Source organism: Sorghum bicolor, chromosome 1, assembly GCF_000003195.3.
Source record: "Sorghum bicolor cultivar BTx623 chromosome 1, Sorghum_bicolor_NCBIv3, whole genome shotgun sequence".
NCBI classification, from domain to species: Eukaryota; Viridiplantae; Streptophyta; class Magnoliopsida; order Poales; family Poaceae; genus Sorghum; species Sorghum bicolor.
The window spans coordinates 69377434-69394331 of NC_012870.2; the positions used below are offsets into that span (position 1 = coordinate 69377434).

The 16898-nt window shown below is 41.8% G+C and overlaps 1 long non-coding RNA gene across 1 annotated transcript; it reads right to left on the reverse strand.

Annotated features, from left to right (window-relative positions):
• On the reverse strand, window positions 7578–8227 carry LOC110431704. Its single transcript, XR_002449148.1, has 2 exons — window positions 7852–8227; window positions 7578–7740 (listed from the first exon to the last, which is right to left on the reverse strand). It is a non-coding gene; the product is annotated as an uncharacterized LOC110431704 (long non-coding RNA).

Genomic DNA, 16898 nt, shown 5'->3' on the forward strand with positions numbered 1-16898 from the left:
TATAATTAATTAGAATAATAGCTATAGTTTGTATGGTCCAATTGTGGTGAATTTTTTATTTTAGACTAATTATTATATGTTTAAACTATGGTAAAAAAGTTCTTACTCATTAGATCATGTATAACTTAGTTATAGATTTATTATAATTTAACAAGCATAAACCTAAATAAATCTATAACTAAGTAATACATGATTCAATGAGTATAAAATTTTTACTATAACTCAAACATAGAATAATTAGCTCGCCGCATAAATTTCATCACAATTAGACCATAGAAAATGTAGCTATAATTAGTCTAATTAATTACAGAAAAACATAGATCTATAAAAAGATTCGTCTCGTGATTTACAGCTAAACTGTATAATTAGTTTTTGTTTTCGTCTATATTTAATATTTAATGCATGTGCCACAAGATTTGATATGATGGGGAATCTTGAAATTTTTTTGGTTTTCAGGTGAACTAAACCAGGCCCAAAAGCCCAAGGCACACAGAACACACGCAGCCAAGCCTAACTAGACGACTGCACGCAAGCAATGACGACACATGCTGATCACTGGTGGCTGACGACGACGAGTGGTGGGCTTTTAGTCAAGCCAAAGTCCACGGAAAGTGAAAACCGGAAACCAGAAACGAGGAAAGCGTGTGAGCTGTGTGTGCGCGCGCGCGCGAGATTACCTTAACGTCCAATCCAGTAGTGCGCGCGCGTGCTATTGAAAATTCTACTCATCTACTGCTACAGTACTACTAGGGCCTTGTTTACTTTAGAAAAGTAAAAAGTTTTCGGTGCTGTAACACTTTTGTTTATTTGTGACAAATATTATCCAATCATGGACTAACTAGGATCAAAAAATTCATCTCGTGATTTACAGCTAAACTGTATAATTAGTTTTTGTTTTCGTCTATATTTAATGTTTCATGCATATGCTAAAAAATTCGATGTGACGGGAAATCTTGAAAACTTTTTGGTTTTAGCCGATCGACCGAGCGGCCATCTGGAACAAAAATGCTCGAGAAAGATGCATGCTGGAAGATTGCTATCTTGTCCAAGACCTTGTTTAGTTCACTGTAAAAACTAAAAAGTTTTTTAAGATTACATCGAATCTTGCGGCATATGCATGAAGTATTAAATATAAACGAAAATAAAAACTAATTACACAGTTTGCCTGTAAATCGCGAGACAAATCTTTTGATCCTAGTTAGTCTATGATTGGATAATATTTACCACAAACAAACGAAACTACTACAGTAGCAAAAAAAAATCAAAAAAATTTCACATTCTAAACAAGTCCCAAGATCCTATAAGATTCGGTTCTTGGTTCATTGTGAAGACTTCCTCGCACGAGCGAGTAGGCAGGTGCAAGCTCGTTCGTGCGCACGTACGTTACGTGTGGCAGAAAAGTCATCGACATGACGACTACCGTGCAAAAACTTTGTGGAAGGATTAACAGGGGAACGGATAAGGGCGACGCCGGCTGTGCCTTTTAGCCCCAACTGCCCAAGCGAGCATGCTTCTCTTTGAATCTTTGAATATAATAATTCGTTGTTCTTTGAGGAAATTAAAAAAGAAAATACCGGGGCTAATTACTCATATCCATGTACAGGGACCAACAATAGACTTACATTCTCCTTATTAAAAAAACAATAAACTTAGATTCTTCAAAGAGTTCAGTTTAGTGCATCCCCTGTTCAAAGGTGAACACAACTATTCCCAGAACAGGTTCGCAAAAAGGTGAAAAGAACAAGTATTCCCGGGACAAATGGCATGGGAAAACGGTTACGACGAGAGGTCACCGGATGCAGCAAAGACAACATTCACTCGCAGACGAGATGCAAACAGCTTAGGTGCGGCCCCATCGATTGATCCAGAATTATTTAGCACAAGTTACATTACACAGCCAAAGCAGCACAAACACACACGGTCTAATCTGTACACCACCACCACCCATCTCCACTCCACGACCGTCCTCCATCCCAAACACAGGCTTAAATTAGCAACCGGCAGCTAGCCAAACTTGAGCAACAAACCATCAGGGGGGCTCGCTCCTACCGTCCTCCTATGGACGCGCCGTGCGTCAGTCGGCGCCGTCACCAGTGGCGGCGGAGCCGCTCCCGCCCCCGCCCCCGCCGTCGCCGTTGCCGTTGTCGTCGTTGCCGCCGCTGCCGCCGGTGAAGTCCCTTATGATCTTTCTCTTGATGTCGCCCCTCCTCGGGGTTGGATTCCCGTGGGGCTTCTTCCTCTCCTCCTGCTTGTCCATGCTGCCAAGTCACGCGCGCACGCAGCGCAGCGCAGGAACGGCCGCGGTGGGCGAGCCTCGAGGCTGAGAGTGGGTTTGTGTCGAGTGACGGCGCGCGAGTGACACCTGCGTAGATTTGGGGGCTTCTTTTATAGAGCCAAATCGCAAACAGCCTATTGACACTGGGTTTTTATCTGTAGGATAAAATATTTGGCTTGGGCAACGACTAATCGTCGCAAAAGATCAGCTTTGCATCTAGGGCCTTGTTTAGTTCCGAAAAGTAAAAAATTTTCGGTACTGTAGCACATTCGTTTGTTTGTGACAAATATTATCTAATTATGGACTAAGTAGGATCAAAAGATTCGTCTCGTGATTTATAGCTAAACTGTGTAATTAATTTTTATTTTCGTCTATATTTAATGTTTCATGCATATGCCACAAGATTCGATGTGACGGAGAATCTTGAAAACTTTTTGATTTTCAGAGTGAACTAAATAAGGCCTAGAGGTTTGGGGACTATTTGCTCCTTTAGCCGGGCATAGCTCGCAGCGCACCTCTCGCTTTCAGTGGCATTGCGCCATTGCTGATGCCTGACAGTGGACCCGTGAGCATCGGCTGCATCGGTGCCGTGTGTAGTACGTACTGTGCACGATCGATTCATTATTGTGCAATCCGAGGCCAGACAGGTGGAGGTGGTTGCGGATGCCGTGAGTGTCACGAGTCACAGATCTCACACACTCTCAGCTCCATGACTGGAGTGGAGTCGCTCGGGGCGGGCGTGATTGGTTGATAGGATTCAGCGTAGGCCTTGTTTAGTTTCGAAAAATGAAAAGTTTTCGATATTATAACATTTTCGTTTGTTTGTGACAAATATTATCCAATCATGGACTAATTAGAATCAAAAGATTCGTCTCGTGATTTATAGCTAAACTGTGTAATTAGTTTTTGTTTTCGTCTATATTTAATGTTTCATGCATATGCCACAAGATTCGATGTGACGGGAAATCTTGAAAAAATTTTGGTTTTTAGGATGAACTAAACAAGGCCATAATGGGAAAATATGTGCTGCAAACCACATGCTACGTGGAAATATGAAAACCAATTCAAAAATGTGAAGAATTCATGCAAAAATGTTAAATTTCATATGCATGTGCACTAGAAGACAAAATCAGCGTATTTTTGTCTTTTAGTGCATACACATATGAAATTTAACATTTTCGTATGAATTTTTTAGTTTGAATTTGCTTCTCATCTTTTACGTGTAAGTATATATTTATATGCATTATGTACATATACCAAATTTCAAGCTTTTTGATATCACCAAGATATGTTTTTTTAATTGGTTTCCATGTTTGCACCTAGCATGCGGTTTACACCATATAGTTTCTCAGCATAATTAGGCCCGGAGATCGATTGATTGGTTACATCTATCGATATGATTAGTTGGATGAAGTAGCATAAGAGCGCCCCTCCCCTGGCTTCGTTCAAGTTGGGTGTGCCGTGTGCGGGACGAGGGAACAATGGTTCATCAATCAGTATCTTCTTGTGTCCTGCCTAGATGGGCATGTTTGGATTTGATCTAAATAAACTTTAGCCCAAAAATTTTGGATTATTTTATCTCTTGAGACTTTAAATAGATAGTCTAAAGTTTAACTAATCCCAAATAGTGTTGAGGCTCCGAACAGGTTCATTAGACCTTACAAATAAGCTAAGAGTGATTTAAATTTTAGCCACTAAACTTTAGATCATGAGATCTAGATAGGACCATAGATTAATAGTCAGATACTCATGATCTGATGATACTTGTTTTCATGAGCAAATGTATAGTCAGATACTTGTTTTGTATCATAAAAATTAGTACATTTGTATACAATTTTGGTCAAACCTCAAGGTGTTTGACTCCTTGAAAACGAGAATGTTTTGAGACCGAGGGAGTAATCACCTTTGTTAAGTTTTTGTTCTTCTGTCCGTATGAATTTATGTCTCAAAACAATTGCTCATGTATAGTTTTTTAAAAGCCAAACTTTTAAGTTTAACAAAAATGTATAAATATATTAGTATTTATGATACATAATAAATGTTCTTAAATTAATAATGGAATATATTTTTCTATTGCCCTTTTTAATGTTTGAGTACTTTTTGGGTTAAAATGGAAAAAATCGCACAAACTATACATTTGCTACTATGATATCTGTTGTAGTCTGTTCCTAGTAGTGAGTATAGCCTATTTTCTCTATCCTTAGGCTATCTCCAACAATGGAGACCTAAATCAGAGACTCATTCAATGATTTGGGTTATGCACAGTAAAAGGGTCACCTCCCTAAAACTGTCCTTCTCCAACAGCCTACGCAAAAGTTCTCCCCAACCTCCTCGGAACGCATCCTTGCCGCATCGGTAGCACCTGGCCATGGCCGCTTCTCCGCGTGGCTGCGCTCGCTGCGGATCCACCTCGCCTCGCTCCCTACCTCACCCTGTCGGCTGCACGCCAGCGCCGCAAACCCCGCCTCACTCTACTCCCTGCTCCTCGCCGCGGATCCAGCGAGCGGATCCACCGCAGCCTTGCCCTCCCGACGGCACCAGGAGCAGCGCCCCACTGCCTGCGAGGAGGAAGAAGGGGAGGGCGCCCCACCTTGGCGTCCGCGCCCGGCCTGCGAGGAGGAAGAAGGGGAGGGCGCCCCACCTTGGCGTCTGCGCCTGGCCTGCGAGGAGGAAGAAGGGGAGGGCGCCCCACCTTGGCGTCCGCGCTCGCCCTGCGAGGAGGAAGAAGGAGAGGGCGCCCCACCTTGGCGTCCGCGCCCGGCCTGCGAGGAGGAAGAAGGGGAGGGCGCCCCACCTTGGCGTCTGCGCCTGGCCTGCGAGGAGGAAGAAGGGGAGGGCGCCCCACCTTGGCGTCCGTGCCCGGCCTGCGAGGAAGAAGAAGGGGAGGGCGCCCCACCTTGGCGTCCGCACCTGGAGATCGAGCAGCGCCTGGCCACCGGTGTCGTCCTCCTCTCGACAGAGTTTGCGTCACCTCTCCGGAAGACGCATATTTGCGCTTTCCCTCAACTGCTGCGCATAATGGGTTGCTCGTTTGGGTTTTCCGTTGGAACGTGGATTTGGTGATGCAAAACATTGTTCGCGATGTATTTTGCTTTTTGGGGTGGCTGTTGGAGACAGTCTTAGTGTTGCATAGGTGGATCTGCAAAAACCGAGACTATTGGATCCATTGTGCGCGTGCTATTTACCTGCAAACAACCCACCACAAATTGGATTCAGCGAATAAATGATACAGTCGCCGATACGGTAGTCCTACAGAGAAGAAGAGGAAGAACGGGATTGTGAAAGAACGTATAAAGATATCTTGTCAATGTCACCGTCATGCCTCATGGGGCCTTGGACTTCTTCGCTCAGCCGGGTGAGCCGCAACAATTGACCAAATCGGTTTCTAGCTCAATCCTTGAAGGTATGATTGCAATCATTCGTGTTTGCTAGAACTTATCAACAGAGCTTATCAATTATTGCATAGTGTTTTTTTTCAATAAATTAGTGAACAGTGCTTTTCTACATCAGCATAGATCAAGGCCTTGTTTAGTTCTAAAATTTTTTACAAAATAGAAATAGTAGCACTTTCGTTTGTATTTGATAAATATTATCCAATCATGAACTAACTAGGCTCAAAAGATTCGTCTCGTCAATTCCGACCAAACTATGTGATTAGTTTTTATTTTCGTCTATATTTAATACTCCATGCATGCATCTAAAGATTTGATGTGATGGGAAATCTGAAAAATTTTACAAAATTTTTTGGGAACTAAACGAGGCCCAAATTTCAGCAATATAGAAAAACGTATAATCACCTCTGTTAAGTATTTCCTCTTATCTTTGTTAGGGTGTGTTTAAGTTTAGGGGTGTCATATTATGTGTCACGAGCGTGTCACATTGAGTGTTCGGATAGTAATATATGTTTATTAAGCTTAATTAATTCGTCATTAACATATGTTTATTGTAGCACCATATCGTCACTAATTAGGTTTAAAAATTTTGTCTCATAAATTAGTCACAATCTGCACAATTAGTTATTTTTTAGTTTATATATGTCCAAATATTTGATGTGGCAGAGGCTAAACTTTAGAGGGACTAAATAAGATCTTAGGTTGTCTCCAACAGGAGACTCATTTGGAAACTTAAACCTCAAATGGGTCTCCAACGCAATATCTATAGCCTCAAACAGAGTACCCATACAGAAGACCCATTTTGGGTATCAGAAGAGGCACAACTCAAATTTGGGTATCCTCTCTCCTCGAGACCCATTTGCAGAGAGTGTTGTCTTTTAGGTTTTGTTATTGGAGAAGACTAAAAAAAAGGTATAGAACTTTTTACCTGTAACGTTACCAAAGGACAAATGAGTTTTCTATTTTGGGCTGCGAGTGACATAGGTGGTGAGCTTGCACGTCCAGGGCATCCCCAACGGTTAGCCTAGGCCAAATGCTATTTGGGGGAAAGCAAGCCGAGCTCCGCGCTAGCGAGATTGGAGTCACATATCTCGAATATCTTTCGAAAAACTCTTACTCACAGCTAGGGTCTTGTTTAGTTTCAAAATATTTTGCAAAATCGATACTGTAGCTTTTTCGTTTGTATTTGACAAATATTATCCAATCATAGACTAACTAGGCTCAAAAGATTCGTCTCGTCAATTTCGACCAAACTGTACAATTAGTTTTTATTTTTATCTATATTTAATACTCTCTGCATGTGTCTAAAGATTCGATGTGACGGGGAATCTGAAAAATTTTGCAAAATTTTTTAGGAACTAAACAAGGCCCTGGTTGCACTCTGCGTGTCTGATACTCTGATGCCCATTTTTTTTATTCTCCTCAAAGATTAAGTCGCTGTTCATTTCTCTGGTCTTGTTGGGAACGCCCTAAGACGCAGATGGAAAACGAAGCTTGTCAGATCATCTGTTTGGGCTGGTCTGTAATCTAGCGAAGAAATGTGTGAAATCATCGCGGCGGAAGTTGACTACCCTCAGCTGCACTGAGGTGAATCCTGTGACGGGGGATCGGAGTCTCAGCGGTGCTCAGGATTGCGGAACTTTAAAAGAGTAGTCCACACGAGTGGCAATAACCTTGCTAGTATAAACCATCTTCTCGCAATGATGCTGCCAAACTGGAACTACATAGGGAGATGCCCAACTGCAGCTCCGTACAGCTAGCCATCTACCGCGCGCAAAACTGAAACTAGCAGCGCAAACGTGATTGGAAAAAAACAAAAAAAAACTGGAACTAGCTGTGGGGATTCTATACCGAACGAAGCATAATTACAGACAAGTCACAAGAACAACAAAGAGATCGAAGATCACACAGTGCAACACAAAGTGAGCATTCATTCATAGATCCAGCAGAGTGCGTCCCTGTCAGCCAATCAAGAATTATTGCACAACACACACAAAGTTACAGAACCAGGCACACGAACCCCTCGATCACCGATCAACCACTCCATATTACCACCACCATCCCATGCACATCCTACACAACATTACATACGGATCGAAAGGCTTCAGGGAAACCTGCCGGCAGCCTAGCAGAAATAAAGACTAAAGAGGCCAGCTCACTAAAGCAACGGCAACAAGCACGTACCATCATGCGGTCAGCCAGAAGCGTCGGCGGCGGCGCCGGCAGAATCTCCACTGCCCCTCTTGCCGTTGCTGTCGCCGACGTTGCCGCCGTCACCACCATCACCACCAGGGTTCTTGGTGCCCCCTCCGATCAAGTCTTTGACGATCTCTTTGATGATGCTGCCCCTCCGGATGTTCGGGTTGCCGTGGGGCTTCTTTCTCTGGCCGTCCATGGCGCCGCGCTCTCGCGCAAACACAGCTGCTTGGAACGCTGGCGACAGGCCCCAGCGGCACCCTGACTTGGGTGCGGCCGTGTTCGAGACTAGCTCGAGAGTGAGCACTGAGCAGGTGGACTACACGGGCTGACGGTCGAGGTGCTATCCGCTAGCTATCCCATCTTATTATATGCTATATAGGCAACATGTCGTTTCTTTAATTAACACAAATGTTTTTGTCTTTTGCGCCAAGAAGTATGTGGGAAAAAAAACTTAAAAACACTGAGGAACCTCAAGCAACGACTGGTCTAGAGTACCTCTAGGCTCTCGGTCTGGTTTTTGTGTTATAAATCATATTTTTTCTGTCAACTAATTCTGTTTTTTTTTTCCTTGGCCTTCGCTGGATACAGCCCGTATATCGGACGACGTGTGTCGTGCCGTGGCGCACGTCTCTCATCGCGATGACGTAAGTTGTAAATCTCGGCTCTACGTCGCTGCAATGACGCACGTACCAATAGCATGCACGTATAGCGACGAGGCAGTGTGCTATAGCCGCCTATAGCGGAGCGCCATGGCTGCACCTGCATGAGCATGTGACTCCGATGGGCGATATGGCCGATGCATGCAGTCACCGGGCACGAAGACCAGTCTACAGTCCCACAGATCATTGCAAATGGATCGTCAGGTCACCCTCGTGGGGCTCGTAGCTTGTACGGCGCACGTGGCACTGGACGACTTGTTGACCCAGGCTGTGGCCGGCAGCTCATTTTTTATCTGCTGGTGTGTTGGGCTGGTGGCCTGGCGCCCTCGTGGACGTGGTGGTCTTGCTTGTGCTTGGTGGACCGAACCCGAACCTGACTTACCCAAAGCTCTGTTCCTTTGGTCCCCCAACTAACGGGATTGGGAGGAAATGAGGAGGATTAGGCTTTGTTTAGTTTCCCGTCTAAATTTTTTTATTCATCTCATCGAATCTTTCGGCATATACATAAAACATTAAATTTAGACGGTAAAAACTAATTAATTATAAATCGCGAGACGAAACTTTTAAAGTTAATTAGTCTATAATTAGTCATAATTGCTACAACAACCAACATATGTTAATGACGAATTAATTAGGTTTAATAAATTCGTCTTGCAGTTTCAAACGAGTTATGTAATTTTTTTAATTAGTTCACGTTTAATATTTTAAATATATACCGATATATCTGATGTGATACTTATTTTTTTTCTGAACTAAACAAGACCTAAATAAATAAATAAAAGTCAAAATCCACGTTAACCCTCTTTAACCCCCACAGGCCACAACAACCGAACAAGCCCTGAAGTGGCATCCCGCTCCGCGCCCGATCTTGCCCGCGATCGTGTCGCAGTGATAGTCAGGTCTTGTTTAGATACAAAAAGTTTTGGGATTTTGACACTATAGCATTTTTGTTTTTATTTGACAAATATTGTCTAATTATGGAGTAATTAGGCTTAAAAGATTCGTCTCGTGATTTACAGTTAAACTGTGCAATTAGTTATTCTTTTTATCTATATTTAATACTTCATGCATGTGCCGCAAGATTCGATGTGACGGAGAATCTTGTAAAGTTTTAGGTTTTTTGGTGTATCTAAACAAGGCCTCAGTCTCTCGTCGCCGTGCGCTGCGCCGGAATGGGTGGATGGATGGATGGATGAACATTGTTTTCAGGTGATGTCAACAGGGAATTTTGTGTCGAGGAGTGCTTTTCTAACGCTTTGTTCTTTGGTGGCTGATTTATTGTGAAAGAAAAATACCGTTGAATGGCTGACATATTTGACTGATAAGCCCAAACGAACAAAACAGATCTGTCTCCGTGGGGAAGAAACTTCCTCCATCTCCGTCCCCACCAAATGTCACGAGGGAGATTTTCTCCCCATCACTGTCTCCGTGCGGGGAATAATCCTCGTGGAATTTCCTGTATCCACGTTAGTTCATATCAGTTCATGTGATGTCAACTATTCACATATTCACGAATTCGTATTAATGGTATACAAACAAATTCCTTCTACAAAGATTCATATTTAAGACGAAGAAAGTGAAGGTTTAGGGTTTTAACTTTGTTTATACTAGGAGCATACCCCGCGCGTTGCTGCGGGAATTGCGGATTAATGGATTGCGTAGTACGATGATGTGGACTATACTTATTTTTGTCTTGCTGGCGTGGACAGTACAATTATCATATGTGCTATTGGATTTTAATTGTATATATGTGGTAGCACATTGCATGTTGAGATAAATAGTTATTAAGGTTTTACTTAGTGGATTTTAACTCAATATGGTAGTGCATTGCTTAGGTGGATAGTTTGCATGCTTAGAGAAATACTTAGTGGGGTTTAGAATTATAAGAGTTATAGATACCACAGTTATTGGACCTTGCAAGTATATGGGCCTTTAAAATCGGATCCCCGTGGGGAGTGGGGGACGGGTCATGCATACCATCTCCGGCCATGTGAACCCCGATAGGGTCAACTTTAGCCTCGTTTAATTTCCCCGTGAGAGCAAATTAAATCTATACCATCTCCGTTCTCTATGGGTGAATTCCCCACGGAAAATCGTAAAACGGGCCCGTTAACATCTCTGTTCCCATTAGGCTAGACAGCTGGAGCAAGAGTGTGCTCTCGCACTGCTCCTCAGCTCTGCCCTCTTGGATTCGATAACTAGAGCGACCTAGATTGCCTCATCACTCTGCTTGGATTGTGCCGCCGCTCTGTCTCTCGGCTCGTCGCATTAGGTTAGTTTTAGGCCTTGTTTACTTCCAAATCTTTTTGCAAAATATGAATATTAGCCCTTTCGTTTATATTTGACAAATATTGTCCAATTATGGACTAACTAGGCTCAAAAGAATCGTCTCGTCAATTCCGACCAAACTGTGCAATTAGTTTTTATTTTCATCTATATTTAATACTCTATGCATACGTCTAAAGATTCGATATGACGGAGAATCTGAAAAATTTTGCAAATTTTTTAGGTAACTAAACAAGGCTTTAATGGAGATTTTATGTCACATGTATCAACACATCTAAATTTTAGAAACAGTGTAGAAGAGTTTTATGTATGTAAAACTCTCTCTGACAAAACTCTTATCATATTTTTTTTATTATTAAAACTGGTGTGGCGGGCCACCACCGGCGCCTTTGGGTTCGGAACCTCGAGTGGATCCGCACTTCCGCAGCCGCAGGCATGTTCAGGCCCTGTTTAGTTCCCCACCCAAAATTTTTTCATCCATCCCATCGAATCTTTGGACACATATATGGAACATTAAATGTAGATAAAAAATAAACTAATTACACAGTTTAGTTGAGAATCACGAGACGAATCTTTTAAGCCTAGTTACTCTATGGTTAGCCTTAAGTGCTACAGTAACCCACATATGCTAATGATAGATTAATTATGCTTAATAAATTTGTCTTGCAGTTTCCTGACGAGCTATGTAATTTGTTTTTTTATTAGTTTCTAAAAACCCCTTTCGATATCTTTTCGACACATCCGATGTGACATTCAAAAAATTTTCATCCCCAATCTAAACAGGCCCTCAATGAACACGTGCTTCGTTGACAGACGGTCAGACGCCACCACCCGTCTATGGAGTACGGTCCACCCCGACGCGACAGTGACCGGCAGGCCGCAGGCATCTGCGCACGCCGCCAGGCTTGCCATGGCGTGCCGTCAAGACGGTAGAGGTCCATTCTTCGCTCTGAAGTCACGGGGCGCCGGGCGGAGACCTGAGCCATGCAACCTCCAAGGGCCAAGTGGCAGAGGTGGGGCTACCTTTGGATCGCCACAGGCCCACAGCGATCTCGGTGGAATCCGGGCAGAGCTGAGGAGCAAAACACGGTGGACGCTCCAGTCGTGACTTGTTTACTTTAAAAAAAAAACTAAATTTTTTTAAAATTCCCCGTCACATCGAATCTTTAGACGCATCTATGAAGTATTAAATATAGACAAAAATAAAAACTAATTGAACAATTTGGTCGAAATTGACGAGACGAATCTTTTTAGCCTAGTTAGTCCATAGTTGAACAATAATTATCATAAACAAACAAAAGTACTACAGTAATACGAAATTTTTTTCTTCGCGAACTAAACAAAGCCTAAATACGCCGTTGCTTCGGTCCGAGTCAGGCAGTGCGACAAAAAAGGCTCGCCACTTTTCTCGTCCAGTCGTCTTCGCCACTGAAGCCGCCGATGCCGTGTCGGGCCCAATCAGCAGGTGCTGCTTGCAGTGCAAGACTTCACCATGAAGCACTCACTGGCTGACTGAGTGACTGGCAACATCTTCGCATGCATGTCACAACATGATCGTGTAGAACTATGCACAGGGGCATAACTGCATACTCCGTAAAAGAAAAGATTACAAGATTCGTTTGTTTTTTGATTTTAACACTGTATCACTTTTGTTTTTATTTGACAAACATTATTCAATTATGCAGTAACTAGGCTTAAAAGATTCGTCTCTCGATTTATAGACAAACTGTATGATTAGTTTTTATTTTTATCTATATTTAATGTTTCATATATGTGCCGCAAGATTCGATGTAATGAGAAATCTTGAAAAAGTTTTTGGTTTTTGGTGTGAACCTAAGATGTATCCATCGCTGCTCTACATTTAAGGATTTTCACGGCCAGTTCCAAAAAAGGCCTTATTTAGTTAAAAAAATTTGCTAAATTTTTCAGATTCTTCATCACATCGAATCTTACAGCACATGTATGAAGCATTAAATATAAATTAAAAAATAACTAATTGTATAGTTAGCCTGTAATTTGCGAGACGAATTTTTTAAGCCTAGTTAGTTTATAATTAGACAATATTTGTCAAATAAAAACAAAAGTGTTACAGTGTACCTTTTGCAATTTTTTTGCAATTAAGGCCTTGTTTAGTTCCGAAAAATTTTGGAAAATCGACACTGTCGCACTTTCGTTTGTATTTGACAAATATTGTCTAATCATGGATTAACTAGGCTCAAAAGATTTGTCTCATCAATTTCGACCGAACTATGCAATTAGTTTTTATTTTTGTTTATATTTAATATTCCATGCATGCGTTTAAAGATTTGATGTGACGAAGAATATGAAAAATTTTGCAAAATTTTCTGGGAACTAAACAAGGCCTAAACAAGGCTTGCGGTTGTCCAATGCCTACCGGGAAGTATCGGGATCCCAATACGTGAACTTCTGTATACACGCATAGTCATTCTGTAAGCCATACATCGTTGGTTCGAGAATAGGCCTCATTTAGTTGGTGGGTGAAAAGTTTTTAAACGTTATATTGCATGTTTTATAAATTGTTGGAAGAAGTGTTTAAATACTAATTAAAAAATTAATTATGTAACTCGTTTGGAAGCTGCGAGACGAATTTATTGGCATATGTGTTATTGTAGTATTATGACTAATTATGAACTAATTATGCTTAAAAGAATCGTTTCGTAGTTTTTATATAAATTGTGTAATTAGTTTTTTAATTTATATTTAATGTTTTATATATGTGTTCAAATATTTGATGAGACGGGGTGAAATTGGATGGGAATAAAGAAGGCCTAATACTAGAACAGAGCCTTTTCAAGTGAAACAGAGTACGCAACCACAATGCAGAACAGAGAGAGCAGAGTTCTTCGCTAAAAAACTTCAGAATTCAGATTATCACCGTCGTGTGAATTCTGAACTAGTCTATCCAAAAGCGTGTTCAGTGCTTTTATGATAGGTATGGACGAAGTATGTTTCAGATACGTATCGCAGGTATCTGAGAAGTATTAGCATCATCATAAACGAGCTTTCACAAACCTCAACGAATCATAGTTTCAGTTTCAGGTTCAGGTTTTCCCTTCAAGAAGAGTAATCTTGTTCAAGTGAAAGAAACAGAGTACACAACCGTAATGCAGAGCAGAACAGAAATCCATCACCATTACATCAAGTGAACGTTAGATATGCATCGTGGCCTTGTGGGTAAGAAGTAAGAACATTGAGGCCCCGTTTGGATCCTTTTATTTTGAAGGAATAAGAATCTCTTTAAAAAATTAGGCTATTTGACTTAGAATTTGAGATTCCACAACTTTTTAAAGTTCACGTATAAGCCTATCTCAAATTCATAGGGGGCGATGGGAAATAGATTCTATAGATTCTTTCTTCTTTTTTCTCTAATTTAAGTAAAGATGTAGAATTTCTTCTTTCTTCTTCCATAATTATAGTTTATTATAATGAATTCAATTTTAAGGATCCAAATGGACCCTAAGAAAATTCATCAAATAACAAGAGTAATGCTTGTTCAAGTGAAAGAAACAGAGTACAGAACCGTGATGCAGAGCAGAACAGAAATTCATCACCACTAGTACATAATATCCACAAGACAGTGGTGACCTCAAAAGGAAAGAGCCTTTTTGCCCATGTACTAAGACACTGAAGTCGGAGTTCAGACTTCAGATACTCCATTCACAGAAAGCTTCCGAATTCAGTTCATTCATTCACAGCCAAGGTCTGAATTCTGAATCCCATACCATTATACACAGCTTACCCGAAGTGCACACCCCCACCCACCCGATCCCACCCCCGAGGATTCTCGGCAGGTTCAAGGACCGCCGCTGCAGGCTGCAGCATTTCTCAACGGGGATCGTGGCAACCCCGCATCTTGATTCTCCTTGTTATCTCGCCTCGGTCAAACCGCATCAGCCACCGGGGAAAACGCGGCGGTGGCTGCTGCCATCTTTGTTCTTGCCGCCTTCCTTGCGGGCTGGTGCCTTGGGGACGATGCACCGGAACAGGCTCGCGAAGATGCGCACCTTGATCTGCCCGCGCCGCGGTATGGTCCGCCTCGCCGCCTCTTGCTGCTGCTGCCGCTCCATCGTCGCTGCGGGTGGGTTCTTGCTCACGAAGGCACGGGAGTCTGGGGACTGGAGAGCCGTGTGGCTTGTGTCGTGTTGTGTCTGATGTCAGAGTGAGTGAGTGACAGGGGGCAGGCGGAGGCTTTGCCGTTTTATAGCCGCAGAGTGCAGATGAGATGCAGGGGATGCTGGGGCCTGGGGGCTTGGGATCGGGAAGAGTGGGGGCCAAGCTTACTTGGCGAGCAAGGAGCTCCTCACTGAAGTTCGAAAACATCTAGAACACCTGTGGGCTTGCCCCTTCCACTACAGCTCTGGGCCAAGCTTAAGGCCTTGTTTAGTTCACTCAAAAATCAAAAAATTTTCAAAATTCTTCGTCACATCGAATCTTAGAGTACATGCATGAAGCATTAGATATAAATAAAAACAAAAACTAATTATACAGTTTGCCTGTAAATCATGATATGAATCTTTTGAGCCTAGTTAGTCTATGATTGTATAATATTTGTAAAATAAAAACGAAAATACTACAGTACCGAAATCCGAAATCTTTTAGAAACTAAACAAGGTCTAAGTCTCAGTCTCAGGCCTTGTTTAGTTCCAATTTTTTTTGGAAAAATAACACTGTAGCATTTTTGTTTTTATTTGATAAACATTGTTCAATCATGGAGTAACTAGGTTTAAAAAATCCGCCTCACGATTTACAGACAAACTGTGTAATTAGTTTTTATTTTTATCTATATTTAACACTTCATATATGTGCCACAAGATTCGATGTGACAGAAAATCTTGAAAAGTTTTTGGTTTTTGGTGGGAGCTAAACAAGGCCTCAGTTCTCTGTCGGGCAAGACTCTGTCTTGTACTCCTACTGTTCAGTTCATAAAGACTCTATCAAAAACCAAAAAATTTTCAAGATTCTCTGTCACATCGAATCTTACGGCACATAGATGAAACATTAAACATAGACGAAAATAAAAACTAATTATACAGTTTGGCTGTAAATCGTGAGACGAATCTTTTAACCCTAGTTAGTATATAATTGGACAATATTTGTCACAAACAAACAAAAATACTATAGTAGCGAAATCCAAAAAGTTTTCATATAAACAAGACCAAAGACTCCGTCTTGTAGTAGCGTGCTGCTTGGCCCCTGCTAAACTTCCATGGTATCTGGATGCACTGTCAAGTGACAGCTGTACAATGTGAAGGATAAATAACAAAAGTACTACTAGTATGGGAAATACTCAGCCACCTCTGCTGGTTACCAGCGACCGAATCAGTTTTACAATAACAATGGCAACCAGCCAGACTGGTGTTTCAGTGTTTCGGTCGAGTAGTCACAAAGCTGATCTGAAAAATGTTGGATTACGACTGGCGACTGGCTAGATTCTGCGATCAGCAATCCAGCTGCCTTGCCATTGAAAATTATGCCCTTATCTGGCTGTCCAATTGCCCATGGTGATTGTACATGGTCTAAGCATTAATCAATATCTAGAAATGGGATTTGGTCTCCAAACAAGAACAGATGGGCCAAAGTTGTTAGAAGAAATTATTTGTAATCCAGAGAGCAGTTGACTTTAATGACATACTACCCCTGTGGCCAACCTATTCCGTTCACACAGGGCGAGGAAGTCTTGGTCATCGGCATGGACCAATTTTCTGTTTGCTACTGTCTAGAATCCAAGGCAAATGCAAGAGCAACAAAAGCAAGAGACAAAAATAACTATCACGGTAATGATTCATAAAAAAACATTGTAACTTATAAGTTCTGCACTGTTCTTTTTCATCTGAAATGTAAACATTTTTTTATTAGTGAAGGACTGAAGATAGCACATAAACAACTCCAGATGCTCTAAACAGCCTGGTATCTTAAGAATGCTAAAATTATGGTTTGTAATTTCAGAACCGAACCAATCTCTTTTTTATTAGACCGACACTGCAACAACCCACAAGAGTCAAAACTTGGAAACTGTTCAAGCCTGAAGGATGAGAAGTCTGAAGTTTGACTTGATCCAAGATGCTG